General features: G+C 42.6%; 1 protein-coding gene across 3 annotated transcripts in view; it reads right to left on the bottom strand.

Annotated features, from left to right (window-relative positions):
• LOC117354717 (zinc finger protein 850-like) overlaps nt 1–10029 on the bottom strand; it is a 948741-nt gene that overhangs the window by 348675 nt on the left and 590037 nt on the right. The gene's annotated exons all lie outside the window — the stretch shown is intronic.

The raw sequence follows: 10029 nt of genomic DNA, 5'->3' as shown, positions 1-10029 counted from the left end.
AAGTGACTCGCCTCATGTGGATTTACATCACGTAGGTATTTAATTATTTTCTCTTACCCTTTGAGTTAACTTTGTGAACCGGATTGAGTCCGTTTTGGGAAAGGCCCGATATATAAAGCTAAGGACTGGATTAGATTAAATGTCTCTATCATATCTCCCCTCTCCCGTCTTTCCTCCAAAGTATACAGAGTGAGATCTTTAAGTCTGTGCCCATATGCCTTATGATAAAGACCACACACCATTTTAGTAGCCTTCCTCTGGACCAACTCCATCCTTTTTATATCTTTTTGAAGGTGCGGCCTCCAGAATTGTACACAATATTCTAAATGAGGTCTCACCAAAGTCTTATACAGAGACATCAATTCCTCCTTTTTCCTACTGGCCATACCTCTCCCTATGCAACCTAGCATCCTTCTAGCTTTCACCATCATCTTTTCAACCTGTTTGGCCACCTTAAGATCATCACCTACAATCACACCCAAGTCCTGCTCTTTACTATGATCGTTCAGATGATGGTCTTACCTCAACTGGACTATTGCAACTCCGCCTACCTTGGCATCAACACCCTTCTTATCCACAAACTGTAGCTCATCCAGAACACAATCGTTAGACTAATCTATATATTATCAGGTAACTATTCTGGCTCCCAATATCATCCCGAATAATTTTCTTATTTAAAAAAAAATCTTTATTGATTTTTCATACTACAAATGCGCAATAAATGATTCACATGTTTGCACATTACATAATAAGCGCAAGAAAACTTACAAATACTACTGTATAATGAGATTTTCCCCACCCTCCCAGCTAATATACAAATATAATAAAACCGTCATTAAATTATTCATGAAATCCTTGATTCAATTCCAATTCTATTCCCTTTCTCCCCCTAGGATGTGTATGTTTTCTTGACTATAAAATTAAATTAATAATTCCTCTTTACGCTATTTAGCCATAAAATTCTTACAACGTCCCTGTTGTATGGCCATGCAACGTTCCATTTTATAAGTATAACACAGGATTCCCACCAGAATGTCTAGTTCAACCTATCCCAGTTTTTCCAATTTCTTAAAATAAACTGCATGGCAACCCCTGTCATTACAAAAAGTAACTCGTTATTTCTCACAGATAATTGACTTTTAGCTCTCATAAGAGTAGCAAATAAAATAGTATCATAAGATAAAGCCACTGGATTCTCCCACATATTATTCACTTGGTCCCAAATAAACCTCCAAAACTGCAGTATCAAGAGACAACAGTAAAGTAAATGTTCCAAAGTCCCAGCTTCAAGATGACAGTGCCAGTATCTATTAAACTTGGAACTATCTAATTTATGTAAATGAACAGGGGTCCAGAAAGCTCCATGTAATAAGAAAAATCAAGTTTGCCTCATAAATGCTGACACTGTACATCTCATCCTCCAAGTCCAAATTCGTGGCCATTGAGATGCAGTAATCTGATGCTTTATCTCATTGCTCCAAATGTCGCGAAGACCAGTTTTTGGTTTCTTTTTCAAAAATCTAGATATTAATTTATACGACTGAGTGGCCTGGTGTCCCAGAAAGTCTACCTGAAAACATAATATCGGCAAGCTATATTGATTTGTAGGATTTTTCCATCTAGGGAACCCCTCCTGAATGGCCTGCTTCAACTGAAACCATCTGTAACTTTGAGATTTATTAAGACCAAATTTGTGTTGCAATCGTGAAAATTCAAGCAGCTTACCATCTGATATCACATCATCCAAAGTGCGTATGCCTGCCTTCATCCGATGCTTCCAGATGACCTTAAATACCTATTTGAATCTTGGAGTTTAGCCAGAGGGACTGACAGGTGGATTTAAGTATTGGAATAGGTGTCAAATTATTTACATATTTCAATGTCTGCCACGTATCTAGTAAAATTCTAGTGTCCTTATATAATCTTGGAAACTTGATACTCAGAACATGACTTAATCTCAGTGGAAACCTGAGCTGCCATTCCAACCTTAACCAATCTGGAAGATTTTCCATGAGCTCAGGGAGGACCCAATACATACCCTGACGCATAATATAGGCCTGATGGTACTTATAAGAATTGGGAAAATTTACCCCACCCTCCTCAGTTGTCTTTTGTAGAGATACTAAAGCAATTTTCACCGCATTCCCCAGCCAAATAAATTTAGGGAGAACACTATTTAACTTTTTGTAAAAAGACCCTTATGAAAAAACACTGGCAACATCCCCATTTGGTAGCAAACCACAGGCAGAATCATCATCTTAACTGTTTGGACTCTCCCCCACCAAAACAGATGTAAGGGGTTCCATTGTTCACACATTTCCGTGACCTTTAGCAATAAAGATTTTTCATTTACTTTCATAGTTTCTTCCAGTGCACTTTTTATTCAAATACCTAAATATTTTATACCCTCTTCCTTCCAAAGAAAAGGGAATGTATCAAATAATCCTTTTGTACAATATACATTTAGTGGAAGAACCTCTGATTTGCTCCAGTTTATTTTGTAACCAGAGAATTTTCCCAATCTATCAATCAGATCCAGTAAATGCGGAATAGTAGATTCAGGATTCCTCAAATGAAGCAAAATATCATCTGCATACGCAGAGACTTTATATTCCCAACCTGCATAAGGAATACCCTGTATCTCCTTTGCCTGCTGAATAGCCAATAACAATGTCAAAAAGCAAAGGAGATAACGGACTCCCCTCTTCAGACAAAAACGTTCAGAAAAATTATTATGAATGTACAATCTGGCAGAAGGTTTGAATCATTTGAATAAATCCGGAACCAATACCAAACCAATCCACTGCTTGATACATGAAGGTCCATTCAACAGGATCAAAGGCCAACGACACAGAGAAGGCCGGATCATCCATGACTTTCGTCAAATTTAACATATGAAAAGCCAATCTACTGTTGTTTGAAGATTGTCTTTGAGCAACAAACCCCGTTTGGTGCATACCAATGATATAAGGGAGAGCCTTGGCCAAGCGTGAAGCCAATAACTTAGCCAAAAGTTTTCCATCTACATTAATCAGAGAAATAGGCCTGTAATTTGAAACCAACAAAGGGTCTTTATTTGGCTTCGGCAAAACTATAGTCAAAGATTCTGCCTTTAGTCAGTTGAGCCTGATATCAATTTAATAAATGAGGTAATAGGGTACTTTGAAATGCCTTATAGAACTCTACAGTGAAACCGGATCCAACTCTAAGGGACTTCAATGCTATTTGTAATTCCTTCATTAATATAGGCGCAATAAGGGTTTTTTGTATATGCTGAGGAATTTGAGATCCCTTAATTCATTTTAAAAACTCTAATCCATCCTTTTCTTTATTTGAATAAAGCACAGAAGAATACAAAGACATAATAGCTCCAAAATTGTTTTAAAATATTTCCAATTTTAACTTTTCATTTTTTTAGCTTTAAGATAATTAGCCAATATTCTCCCCGCTTTATTCGAGCTTGTTGAGAAAACATCTCTTTTCTAGCCATTTGAGAGGAAATTTCATTATATTTATATTTAGCTTTTAAGAGGGCCTGGAAAGTATTTTGCTCCCATTTTAAGGCCAATTGAGCTTCCAAAACTTTAATATTTTGTTCCAAATTTAAAAAATTTTAAGTTTTTTCCTAGCATTTGCTGAATATGAAATAATTTGCCCTCTCATGGTAGCTTTGAAAGCATCCCATAATGTTTCTAATGAAACTTCCCTGGAATCATTAATTTGAAAATATTCGTTCATTTTTCATTGAGATTCCTCCCTAAAATCAGAATCTGCAAGCAGTGCATTATCGAACCTCCAGTCAGGTCTATTATATTCTTGTTCTTCAACTCTAAATTCAATCCACACTCCGCCATGATCTGTTAGAACAGGGGTGCCCACACTTTTTTGACTCGCGAGCTACTTTTAAAATGACCAAGTCAAAATGATCTTCCAACAATAAAATTTTTTAAAAATCACAACGCACACTGTACGCATAGAATTGTTAATTATGATTCCTATTCCGGGGTTTTTTCAAAGAGGTCATGGCAGATGACTCTATGCATTGTCACCTCAGTAACAATCATACAAAAATAGACAAAACCCACCCCCTCCCTTTTTACTAAACCACAATAGCAGTTTTTAGCGCAGGGAGCTGCGCTGAATGCCCAGCGCTGCTCTCGACGCTCATAGGCTCCCTGCGCTAAAAACCACTATTGCGGTTTAGTAAAAGGGGACCATATTGTAAAATATAGACAGAAGATATAAATTCAGACACATTTTGATCACTAAATTTAAAATAAAATCATTTTTCCTACCTTGTCTGGTGATTTCATGAGTCTCTGGTTGCACTTTCTTCTTCTGACTGTGCATCCAATCTTTCTTTCAGCCTGTATGCTTCCTCCACACCTCATTCCCTCCCCCAACTTTATCTTCCTCTCTCCTTGACCTTTCATTCTTTCTCTCTTCATGCCCCCTTTCTTTTTTTCTGTTTCTCTTCTTTCCTTCTGTCTCCCTGCCTGCCCCCTTTCTTTCTTTCTCCCTGCCCTTCCCCAAGCCACTGTCACTGCCGCTGCCATCTGGGAACAGGACCCAACCCGCCACCAATGGATAACATGCCCCAAAGCTGACGCTGATGCCGCCCCATGCTCTCCTTGCTTCGGGCCGACTAGCATTCCTCTCCCCGATGTCAATTCTGCCGTCGGAGAGGAAGTTCCGCCCAGCCAGGCAGCGATTGGCTCCCTGAACTTCCTCTCCGACGGCAGAATTGATGTCGGGGAGAGGAAGACTGATCGGCCCGATAGATCGCCAAGGCAAAGTGAGTCCTGGGTGATCAATTCACTTTGCCTTGGCGAGCTATCGGTCAATCACGATCGACCTATTGGGCACCCCTGTGTTAGAATGATTGGATCAATGGTGGCCCTTATAACCTGTTTTACAAATGAATCAGACACAAACACATAATCTATACATGAAAAAGATTTAGGAACATGGAAAAGGAAAACTCCCAAGTATTGTAATTTAGGATTCGCCATATATCCTTTAATCCACAAGATTGCACCAAGTCTGCGATTAGTTCAAAATGCCACTGTTCGCTTTATTTTTGGTCTAAAAATATATGACCATGTAAGTTCCTTTTATATCAGGTTCCATTCGAAGCCAGAGTAATTTTTAAATTTGGGTGCATCTGTTCAGTGGCGTACCTAGCATATGTGACACCCAGGGCCCATCATTTTTTGACACCCCCCCCATCTGTATGAAAACATGATTTTTAGTAACAAGCCACATGTCACACATGAGTACCTAGGAAAAGGCAGCATCTTACATACTGCAATGAGCAGTACATCAATAAACCCATTGTAAAACTAAACAAGCCAGACTAGTACAGATCAATCCTACACCGTCAATCCTAACAGAAAACCATGTCTTTCGAACACACTTTCGCCTTGTATGAAATATGTAATCACAAAATAACCCCTCCCTCTTTTACCAAACTATAGTGTGGATTTTAGCTACGGAGGTAACAGCTCTGATGCTCATAAAATTCTGAGCATCAGAGCTGCTACCACCACGGCTGGTGCTAAAAAACGATCAACAGTTTTGTAAAAGGGGGATAAAATAGAAATACATAGACAAAGGTTAAATTGAACCAGCAAGAAGCTGGACTCTGCATACAATGCTTAACAGAAACAGTGACACATGTCTCCTAAAGCAATAAATAAAGAGAAAATTTTTTTCTATCTTTGTCTTCTGTGGTTTCTGCTTTCCTCATCTTCTTGTAACTCTCTTCCTTCCATCCACTGTCTGCCGTCTTTCTTCCTCTATATGGCATCTTCTCTCCTTCTATGCCCCTTCCAGAAACTGTATGCCTCCCCCTTCCATCTCTCCTTTCACCCCCATTGGTCTGGCATTTCTCTCCTCTCCTTCCCTCTTCCACACCTCTCCTCTGCAATCCCTTTCCCTTTTCAATTTATTTTCTGCATCTGTCTAGATTATGTTCTTACTACCCTCTCATCAATGTCCTTTTTTACTGTCTACCTAAAGATTGCCACCTCTTTCCCTCACCCCAACAGTGTTTCCCTAACTCAATCCTTTTCTCCCCATCATTACAACAAATACACCAAATACATATTACAACAAATACACCAAATCCTTCTGCAAACTAGATACTTGCCCCCCAAATGTGATGAAAACGGCTCCGATCTACTTCAAAGCTAACATGCTACTATGGGTCAACTCCCTACTATCCGCAGGAAACTTCCCTCCAGAACAAGGACATATCTTAATAACCCCAATCATAAAAAGCATAAAGGACTCTTCCAACGCACCTTCCAATTACAGACCAATAGCTAACATACCACTATTCACCAAAATCGCGGAAGGGGCAGTAAAAGCAGAACTCTCCGCATACCTGGAAAAATTCAATATCCTAAGCGACAATCAATCGGGCTTCCGCACGGACCACAGCACAGAGATCATCATCGCCTCCTTACTAGACCACCTGCACATACTCTTCAGTCGGGGCTCCAGCGCCCTGATCTTACAATTTGATCTAAGCAGTGCGTTTGACCTAGTTGACCACACTATTCTCCTGGAATGCCTGGCCCACATTGGAATCTCCGACCGGGTACTCAGCTGGTTCCAAGGGTTCCTACGAAACAGATCCTACAGGGTACACAAAAATGACAACTTCTCCTACAGCTGGGTGAACTCCTGCGGTGTACCACAAGGCTCCCCCTTATCCCCCACCCTGTTCAATATCTACCTCGCCTCCCTCAGTAACCTCCTTCACAAACTTAAGCTCAAATTCTTCATCTATGCAGATGACATCACAATTGTCATCCCTCTAACCAGTCTATCCCAGGATCTTCTCAACTACATAACTAGCATACTCAGCCAGATAGAACTCTGGATGCTCTCCTTCAAACTAAAGCTCAACCCAGACAAAACAAAATTCTTTCTAGCCACCCCCAAAGACAAAATCAAAGACACCACAATCCAGGTGAAAGGAGTGGTTTTCCCACTCGAACAAACATTAAAAATACTAGGAGTCACGCTTGACAAACATCTATCCCTAGAAAATCACACCGACCTCACTGTCAAGAAAGGCCTTTCAGCACTCTGGAAACTCCGTACCATAAAGAAATACTTCGATGACACTGCATTTCGACTATTAGTTCAATCCTCTATCCTCAGCATACTGGATTATTGCAATATCATCTACCTAAGCTCCACAAAGAAAATCACCAGAAGACTAAAACTGATTCAAAACACAGCTGTCCGCCTAATTTTCGGCCTGAACAAATGGGAACACATCACCCCCTTCTACCACCAACTGCACTGGCTACCCTTCGAATCCCGAGTCCTCTTCAAGTTCGCCTGCATCTGTTACAAGACAGTATTTGGTCTCTCACCAAAATACCTCTCCCCACATTTCAACATGTATTGCACCAACAAGAAATCCCGCAGAATCCAGTTGTTTACCTTCCCCTCCATAAAATCATGCCAGCTCAAAAGATTCATCGACAAAACCTTCGCCTTCCAGGCGGCCAAGCTGAACCCTTGGCTAGCCCAAATGATGCTAGAGGCCCCGACCTACCTAGACTTCAGAAAACTTCTCAAAACACACCTCTTCCGCGAACAAGACCCTTAATCCTCACCCCCCGCATACACTCCAACCCCCCCACCCCCACCTCCCTCTCCCCCCCCCCCTCCTCTGGTTTCCCACACCCTCCATTTTATCTTCTCACCCAACTACGATAAACCTGTGCTAAAACTACTTTGCTTCCTTCCACGCTACCTGCAATTCCGACAAAATTTTTGTAAATCCGGGTTCAGACCGGATCCTAATGTAATGGATGTAAACCGCCTAGAACTCTTTGGGTATGGCGGGATATAAGAACATAATAATAATAATAATAATAATAATAATCATGTGTCCTCCTTTTATTTATCCCCTCCTTCCATCATGTAACATCCCTTTCCTCAGAGCGATCTCCATTGATCACTACCCTCTGTCGCCTTTCACTAAACCAGTTCCTGACCCTGCCCGTCACTTTGGGGCCCATCCCAAGGACACTCAGTTTATTTATTAGATGTCTTGTCTTAGGAACACTGTCAAAGGCTTTGCTAAAATCTAAATACACCACATATAACGCACATCCTCTATCCAATTCTCAGAGAAATTGATCAGATTTGTCTGACAAGACCTACCTCTAGTGAATCCATGTTGCCTCCGGTCCTGTAATCCACAGGATTCCAGACACTTGACCATTCTCTGTTTTAAAAGTGTTTCCATTAATTTGCGTACAGAAGTCAGACTTACCACTAGACCACCAGGTAAGGTCTGGGATACAGGAGGGAGGTAGGGATGGGTCAGAGTCAGCCCTAAAAGATATCCGCTTGCCCCTAACCCCCACGAATATGGAGGGAGGAGTGTAAACCTTCAGATCGCATTATGAAGGACAATGTCAGTCTTTACTTGCATTGCGTGAAATTGACTATATTGCTGATATCAAATGGGATTCTACTATTATGGCGGTGATCTGGCACAATCCTCAAATAAAAGATACATTGAATGGAAGGCTTGGCCTAAATCTGGATCTGGTCTATTGATCAATTACTCAAGGGTAACAAATTGTCTGACGATACGTCGTTATCGTCTGCATTTGACTTGCCTATGAACCAAGCATTTCGCTGGATACAGTTACATCACTGCCTCACATCTAATATAATAAAGAGCTAGCCGCGCATGGGCACTTCTATTTGCATGTTCCGTGTGCTGTAGGTCTGTGGCCGAAGGAGCGACAGGAGCGGCTCTGGCAGCAGATGGTGGGAGGATGGCTCATGGTCCTGCCGCCGCTGCCGCTCCTGTTCACAGCGGCCTGCACGTCGCCGACTCCCCCCCTCCCGCAACAACCGCTACCGCTCCTGTTCTTCCCCTCCCTCCAGTCACCGCTGCCATTCCTATTTAAAACAGCCTGCTGAGGTTCGCGGCCTGCAGTAGCGAATCTTGCAGGCCGCTCTCCACACGGTAGCACGTTCCCTCTGACGCGATCTTTTTGAAGGGCCATGAAGCAGGCAGGAAAGGGGGCTGTTTTGGTGGGAGGATTGTGCTGAGTGTAGATAGCAATCATGGGTGGGGGGGGGGAACAGAAAGGGACCATGGAGCAGGTAGGCATTGCAGAACAGGGGGAGAGGGAAAGGGGGCTGCTTTGGCAAGCAGGGGGGCCAGGGAGACAGACAGAAAGAAAGACGGACAGACAGGGGACAGGGGACCAAGGAGAGACAGACACAAAGAATGACAGACAGACAGCGTCCAAGGAGAGAGAGACAAATAAAAAAAACCCCAGACATACAGACATCTATTCTGGGCGGCGGTAGGAAGGCAGTACGGAGTGCTACTGGGAGGAGGGCTTCGAGCCACAGAAGACTGTCCCCAAAGCCCCTGCGGAGAGTTGGACCAACCTCTCCTTCCTCACCAACGCCGAAGAAGCTGCAGGCCCCGCTCCCTGTCGCGCTCTGAGCACTCACGATTGGCTGAAGGGTGTCATGCCAGTGCTGCAGGTACAGGGGGATGCTTTTGTTGCAGACGTGTGCTGGGGGGTAGACAGCTTTGCTCGGGGGGAGGAGGAAGACACAAGGGGGTCAGGGAGAGGGAAAGGGGTATGCTGGGGGCAGACAGCTTTGCTCTGGGGGGGGGGCGGGGGAATGACACAAGGACACAGACACAAAGAATGACACACAGGGGGCCAGTGAGACAGACAGAAAGGAAGACATTCAGGCAGCGTCTAAGGAGAGAAAAACAAATAATCATAGACAGACAGCGGCCAAGGGGAGAGAGAGAAACAAAGAAAGACAGACACACACATCTAATGTAACGGGCTTAAAGACTAGTCATACATAAAACAACATACGCCTTCTAGCGAAACACCTTCTAAACTAAACTAAACCTTAGGTTTGTATACCGCATCATCTCTACATTCGCAAAGCTCGACACGGTTAACAAGGGTTAGGGTAGAAAGGAACTCCAGTGAAGGGAAAAGACAAAAT

The sequence above is a fragment of the Geotrypetes seraphini genome, chromosome 2, assembly GCF_902459505.1.
Source record: "Geotrypetes seraphini chromosome 2, aGeoSer1.1, whole genome shotgun sequence".
Taxonomy (NCBI): domain Eukaryota; kingdom Metazoa; phylum Chordata; class Amphibia; order Gymnophiona; family Dermophiidae; genus Geotrypetes; species Geotrypetes seraphini.
The sequence above is the reverse complement of the archived record's forward strand: the minus strand, read 5'-3'. Positions and strand labels throughout refer to the sequence as shown.